Below are 8,327 nucleotides of genomic sequence, written 5' to 3'. Positions count from 1 at the left end.
TCTTCTATTTATTCCTAACAAATCAAAAGGAATATTTAGAATTTGAATACTAGATACATATAAAACCTAAACGGCTTCTCTGAAGAAGAAAAAAAAACATAAAAGTGTTAGGTACATTTTTTTTAATAGCAACAAATTTAAAATACCAATATTCAGTAAGTTCAACATAATACTGAACTCTTTCAGTAATGGTATTGCAGTTCTCAACATTTACAAACTTCCTTTGAAGACATTTATTTAAACCACTTATTCTGTGCACCCGTTTGGTTACGATTGCATTTTGTTTATTTACTTAAAGACAGTTGTTAGTTACTTATTTGTTTATTTTTGTTGCGTTTTATACCATGATCAAGTTTTTTTGTATATCTTCTTTACGACTTATAATTCAATATGTAAAACTTGATCTAAGTGAAGATGATAGTAAGCTCTAAATTCGAATCATTATTCAACAACAACTGCACAATTCTGCACAACTAGACCAACATTATAAAGTATCGTTTAATAAAAAAAATATAACATAACAAGTTTCGTTTAAGATTTATTTCAACATAAAAATGCATTGGTTCCAATACTTAACAGTACTTTTACATAAAAAAAGTAGAAATAGTTTCTTTAATATTGTCAATTTTATTGCCTTATCTTTTTTATAATATATTTTTTTATAATATTGTAGGCTGTGTGTGTTGATTACAATTATTAGGAAACATTTTCATGTTATGATTACATGTTTCGTTCAAGGCCCCAACAACCAAGAAATACACCGAACACACAAAAATTACGGCAAAAGAAGCTCTACACAAGTATTGGTGTTGACTATTTTTATATTGTTTTTTTCTGGTGTTAAGTTCTTTTACCAGCAGGCATGTTCACAAAAAATTGTAAGAGTAAAACAAGTCGTCAAAATACTTTAATCTACTATGCCGTCAAAATAACTGACGACTAATTTTACACTTATGATGCTTTGTGAAAAAGACCACAGATTACCAAAGGTTCTGGCTATATCTCTCTGTTCTGTCATTATTATTATGATTGCTAACCTTGATTTCGCAATTATTATATTGATATCCAAATAAAAAAGATCTAAATAGTAGCACTAACGTTTTGTTTATTTAAAATATAAGATACAACCAATCGATAATTGCAATTGATTATATTTCTGATATTACATGATTTTTTAGTCTTTGTGTGTTGAACGTGGAGATTTGTATTACAAAGTGCGTTTGAAAAATTGAAAATGCACTTATCTTGCTAATGTTACCACATATATTCAACATATAAACTGTCTTATAGGACTACTTGTATGATTAAAGTATCCCTGTGTAGTATGTTCTATGTAACATCAACCTGTATATGAAGACTACCTGTCAAGTGTGACCATGATTTTTATCTCCCTTGGAAATCACTTAAGGAGTTAGATCTAGGGTAGGGATACAACTGTTACAAATCATTCGAATCACATGAAAGCAATAAAGTAACTTTGACTGATTTCAAATGTTTCAAAGTAAAGTTTGATAGGCTTTGGTGAAATTTAAAATGATACAAACATATCACTGATTTAAAGAGTGATGTCCCTTACTCTAGGTCTACCTCCTCAAGACAGGTTTTACTGTATGTCCACTCTGATTTGTTCTGTTACTTCTTGGTTCTGGTTTTTATATAAATGTTTTATATACGATAATCTGATATAACTGACTTTCATATTGTAGTCATTATTTGGTTAGAGCACCATTGCAGTTACCAGTTTTAGGAGCGAATCCGATTCAAATCTGGAAGAAGGATGTGAGCAGTCACGAACATTTGTGGGAATAATTTGTGGAACATCAAGTTTTCGAAACATCCCTTTTTATCTTAATTCAGCATTTTCATGGTGTGCAAATACAAACATACATATACATTTCAAAGGTTTATGAGTGAGCTTGTTTTGGATGTACATAAAATTCATGTTTCAGCACCACATCTAAAAGTAGAGTTATGTACCATTTCTAATGCGTGTTCTTATATTTGCCACTTGTTTGGGTTTTTTAATACATGTAGTGACAGTAAAGAACTCCCAAGACACGTTTTAAAACCTTAACACAATGATTTTAACCATACATACAGTTCCATTCTGATCTAAATTTTGTATCCTATAGTTGCTGATAAGGTGTTTTACAATATTTCCATATCGACAATTTGAGGTATTTGTGATTAACAGATAAGATTCATCTTAAGTTATATTTTATTTGTATGTTTAATTATTTTCTGCGTGATTCAAAACTGTTTTTGCTTTACTTAAATGTTGTAAAGAATCAGAACAACATCGTTGAATTTATGGAATCGATTTGGGGTGTATTTTGTCTGTATGCAAATTCGATTGGTTTTTATTTTTACGTTAATACTGAACCCATCTTGATTTATAAAGTAGTGTGTGATAAACAATTTAAACGGTTTAAAATAATTTTGCCTTATTTCAATCCAGTTTTGCCAATGAAGGATATATATGAATCGGTAACATTAACATTAACCCAATCAATATTTATAATAACAAAATACTATATCATGTTTAAAACATAGATTAAAATGACAATAATACATGCAAATAATGAGAATGTTCCTTCAGCAGTGAACAGGAGTTATTTTCGATATAAAGAGTTTTCTTTTCCTGATAGCAGTGTCTTGTAAACCCACAATGGAATCTTATGCAATTTGTATACCCGTGTTCAATCCAAATATGTAAAATTTAGGTTTGCAAAAGTATTTTGGGTCTTAAGCCTAACACAATTAAAAATTACAAATATATACGTGATTTTGTACTTTTCATCCTCTACAAGATACCTGGAATAGAAGAAGACAACTCGTATAAATAAAAGATATCTCCATATTTCGAAAATAGGGAATGGTAATGGGAGAACTGTATATAAAAGTTATAAAAATAAATAATGTCCAGAAATATGACAGTTTAAGCAGTCAGTGCACAGCAAACCACATATCAGCAGATAAATATTGAGGCATTAGCTTCCCAATCCAGATATACAAATAATTGACGGTCTACGAATGATGAGGTTGCTAACTATACGTTCAACGCATAGTTTTGATTATCTAGTGTGTTCATCCGTAAAATCCTTCTACATGCATTATGCATGCAGTGCTTGAAAATAAGGTTATGAAATAGCCATACCTTTTGCTGATAACGATCTTTTAAACCCTGAAAAGTTTAAAAGATGTACATGAATTAGAATTGTGAAAATCGTCAAACAGTTGTATATTGTTCTAAAAGTTATCCAAATATAAATAATGAATATAGACATTCATCATGTAATGATTTGTATTTACTATAGTTCTTTCAGGCTTGAGGGATATGGGATAAGGGATAATTTAAGACATGCATGGCACAATCGTATGACGAATTGATTTAAATAATCTGAACTGAAGAGAACTTTCTTGTATAATAAGTGATCATGTGATCGGAAATAATCAATTTTTACCTGTTCATTGAATGAGAGAGAATCAAGGGTAATTGTGTCGTTGTTAGAAAAGAAGTATATGTTTGGTAAGGTCTGTAAGTAGAAAGTTTTATAATGCATTGTAAGTGAATGAATATAATTGATCGTATTTTTTTTTACGTATTTAGAAGGAACGAATTCCGCCTACTGTTAAACTCTTCAGCGATTCAGTAGAATAAACTTCATGTAGTAAATTTTTCAATTTTCAAAATCAAATTTTTCTAATGACTACTCTTTGGTCGCGCTGTATAATGTATTGTAATCTGAATGCTATAAACATAAGGAAGCACGAATGAGGAATTTTGCTTTTTCCTTTTTGGTCTGTATAAATCTTTTCTTAATTTGCATGTTCAAGTAAGCTCTTATTTCGCTTTATCCTTGATCATGGCCATGACTAACATTACAAGAATTAAGTCTTTTTACTGTAATACAAGATTAAAACTTAAATTCGTTTGAAAAATAAAACAAAAACAAAGAACTTTTCACCTACTTTTCTTGCCTCCCATTGACAGCATCGAAGGCATTCCACTTTTACTACCCATTGACATTGGTATGCTTTCTTTAAATAGCGGATTTGACATAGAATTTGTCATTTGCATTCCTCCTCCGCCTATTGTCATTGGCATACCTCCTACTTGAATTCCATCTTTTCCACTCAAAGACATTGGTGATAATCCAATTTCACCCTTTTCTATTGGCATTCCAAGTTTTCCTCCCATCAGCAATGCCATGGGATCTCCCATAGCCATTCCACCTTTTCCAATCCTAGGCATAAGCATTTCACCTTTACCGCCCATCGGCGTAGGCATTCTTGGCACACCTAGTTGTCCACTCATTGGCATTGGCAGATTCCCTGCTGGCATACCACCTTTACCATCCATCTGGATAGGCATACCACCCATTGGCATCTCCATACCTCCTACTGGCATACCGCCTTTTCCTCCCATTGACATACTACTTTTTCTACCCAAAGTCATTGGCATACCTGGTTTGCCACCAAATGGCATTTCCATACCTCCTATTGGCATACCATTTTTTCCATTCATTGACATTTGCATGCTTCCCATTGGCATTTGCATACCCCACATTGGTATACCACCTTTTCCACCCATTGGCACTTGCAAATTTCCCATTGGCATACCTGGTTTTCTACCCTGTGACATTGGTATACCCAGTTTTCCACCCATCGGCGTTTCCATACCTCCTATTGGCATACCACCTTTTCCGCCCATTGGCATTTGCATACTTTCCATCGGCATTTGCATACTTTCCATCGGCATTTGCATACTTCCCATTGGCATTTGCATTACTTCCATTGGCATTCCTGGTTTTCCGCCCATTGGCATTTGCATACTTCCCATTGACATACCCGGTTTTCCAAGCATGGGCGATGGCATTCCACCCATAGGCATACCTCCTTCTCCTCCAATTCCTAACATTCCGCCTATCATTCTAGCCAACAGTGCCATCATACTGTTCATAGGCACTGAACCTGTTGAACCAGCGGGGCCAATTCCAGGGACCGCTTCTGGTCCTGCAGCACCTGCAGCTGTGCTTTCAACGCCAGTTGCAGTTCCAGCTCCTGCTCCATGTGCGGCTGCTTCGCCAGTAGGAGTTGCTCCTGTAGTTGAAGATGGTGCTGGTGCATGGGCAGCTGCAGGAGCAGCAGCACCTTCTGGTGGCTCATATTCAACCTCTCCTCCCGGAGGAGGTGGTGGATGGGCAGCTCCAAAACCACCCATCATTGGCATCATACCACCCATCATTGGCATCATTCCACCCATCATTGGCATCATTCCTCCCATTGGCATACCACCAATCATTGGCATCATTCCACCCATCGGCATTCCTCCCATAAATGGCATCATACCATTCATTGGCATTCCACTATTAATCATGCCACCCATCGATGGCATCATTCCCCCCGTAGGCATCGGCATTCCTCCCATCATTGGCATCATGGCACCCATCGGCATTCCATCTATGTACATATCACCAACAGCTGATGCCATACCAGATTTATTAGGTGACACGGATGGCACCATCATGCCACCCATCATCATATTACCTGCATTTCCTCCCGGTGACATTGTGGCTGGCATACCTTCTTTTAGCATTGATTTACTTCCCATCATTGGCATTTGCATACCACTATTCATTGGCAAAGGCTTGCCCGTTCCAATTAGCATAGGATTGTCACTTCCGATTGGCATCGACATTCGCATTCCAATTGGCATGTCGCCACCCATTTTAACAGTGCTGTCAATCGTTTTTGGCATTGGCAAAGCGTTCGGTGGCATTTGTATAGGGGCTTTGAATTAAAGAAAAAAAACATTATTCAACAAACACCATGGAAATAAGACACATCATTTGTTATTGATTTTTTTATTCCTTTGTCAGTAATTTAATAACAATAAAAAACAAAACAAAAAACAAACAAACAAACAAAAGCAAAAAAACAAAAACAAAAACAAAAACAAAAAATTAAAAAAAATATCATTTAAAAAAAACTACAACAAAACAAATAAACAAACAAGTCAAACAAACGAAACAAACAATAGTAAAAATCTGTCAAACTGTACACTTATACGTAATATTACAATGTTGACCAACAGAAAAGCGTAATAAGGCAACAATTCGATGGTATAGTGTTGAGCATGGCAATATGACTTTCTTGTTTTTTGTTGTTTTTTTTTTTTTTTTTGTGTTATATAATTGGTTTTTTTGTTATTTGTGATTTGATTATATAAAAAAGTTTAAAATTATCTCATAATGGGTTTGGTCTTACAGTGATGACAAGATTAACACATTACCTTTAGGCAACACAGAAATATAACACAAAAAAAGAAAGAAAATGCCGCATTCATCCTTGAAATGGCATTTTTGTTAATTCAAACGATTTAAACTTACACAGACACAGAATGCCTGTCATATAGTATAAGAATATTCCTATTGTTCCAATACGATCCATATTGGCCACCTGAAATATAAAACCAAAATATATAAAGATCCATGGCATTATCGTAAACAATTACAGTATTAATTAGAGGGTAAAAAACCTACTCTGATGACTAGAATATCTATTACGTTGGTTAATATAACGAGTATAGGTATGGTGCATATGTTAAACAGACAACATCCCCACCGGGATTAAAATGTCATTGGTCTTCAATTTTGTTTTGAAGTTAGATTTTTCTTTATTCCATTCAATCGGATGATATTTGCTGCAGACGTTAACGTGATATTCATGCATTGTGTTTTTTAACATTATGTTTCTAACACAAAAGCTTTAACTAAAATTACCTAAAATTCTGCACGCTTTTTTAAAGATTATTTTTAAACACTCAGATACAATGTGAACTTTGCGCGAGATTTAAGCAAGTTAATTTGAGTATGTTGAAGTAATATGGAGTTATTGCTTTTCTTGTTAAATAAAATTCTACTTTGAAGCTAATACTCTGAATTCATCAGTGAAAATTGTTCCACTTAAATTTTAATCACAGGAAGATAATTTCGTTTTACATTTTATAGAATCTTAAAACTTTACCTCACCTTCCGTGAATATAATCCGAATGTTCCAATAGAAGGCGGCTGAATCAAGCCCAAATATAAAGATTTTACAACTTTTTATTACCTCTTTGCCGGATATGATACATGTCAAGCCTGAATTCTTCACACATCAAACGTGAGAAAGCCAGCGAAAACATCAGCAAGATCGATAGTGTTAATGTAAAACACAGCCTGTTAACATCATAAAGGTTAATAAGTTTCGTTAATTTGCACGAGTTTGATAATTACATAATTTTATGCGATTGGATGGCGTTTAGTCAGACCTTTACAAAGATCCCGTCACCACGCAAATATGACAAGGTCTGTTGTAGAGGAGGGGAATAGATGTAGGTGTTATCAGTGCGAGGCATGTTTTTGTTTTCTATTTTAAAATATTTACATATTTACACCACATTTCTTTTGAATATTTCTGTAGACTTTCAAATGCCCGGATTCATTGGTTTAATTAGTGAAGTGAAGAGCACGTGTACTGTGTGGTAGTATGAGTGTATGAAGACGGATGATTCCTATGAATTTGATATACAATGCTACCCTCTTCCAGAAATCTGGCAAAATAATTTTACCGGAATGTTAAAAACATTAGTTAGTTCAGGATATCATGAGCAGACTTACAATTGCTAAGGTTTTTCAAGCAATTGGAAATAAACGAATTCATCTGAATTAAACGGATTGACTACAAATATTGTAGCGTAAGGTACTAGTGAATACAATTTATCGAACTCGAATGATTTAACTGGACGAAAATTAGATAACTGTTCAGATGTGCTGGTGATTGAAATTTACATCTTGCTTTATTTCTATTTCCGTTCGGTTGGAATCTTTAAAGAATAAAGTAAACACCAAGCAATATATCTATCCAATACACCTAATTACAATTTTTTTGTACAGCTCTGCTTTAAAACAAGAAGCGTATGATTGATGCATTTTTTTATTCCCAAATACTTTTTGATTGGAAATCCTTCAGTATGACTCATAGAAATTCTATTTGGAAATATAAGTGAAAATGTCAGTTGGCCAATGGAGATATAAACACTTAAAATATGGTTACATTCTATTACATAAAATGTTACAGAAAAGTAAGGTAAATTATTCCGCCAGAATGTGTACACTATAACCAGTCACGATATAAAGCAGATCTAAGGAAATTAACATGGGAAGAGTTGTTTTTAGGACTTCACAAATGTGTTTAGACAGTTTCATTGATGAATTACACCCTGCCTGGTGTTTAGGCAGACCAATACTCAATTCGTCTTAATCTGCGATTGGTGGATCAAA

The sequence above is a fragment of the Perna viridis genome, chromosome 9 (genome assembly GCF_037379345.1).
Source record: "Perna viridis isolate PV_CMFRI_1.1 ecotype Kerala chromosome 9, ASM3737934v1, whole genome shotgun sequence".
Classification (NCBI taxonomy): Eukaryota; Metazoa; Mollusca; class Bivalvia; order Mytilida; family Mytilidae; genus Perna; species Perna viridis.
The sequence above is the reverse complement of the archived record's forward strand: the minus strand, read 5'-3'. Positions refer to the sequence as shown.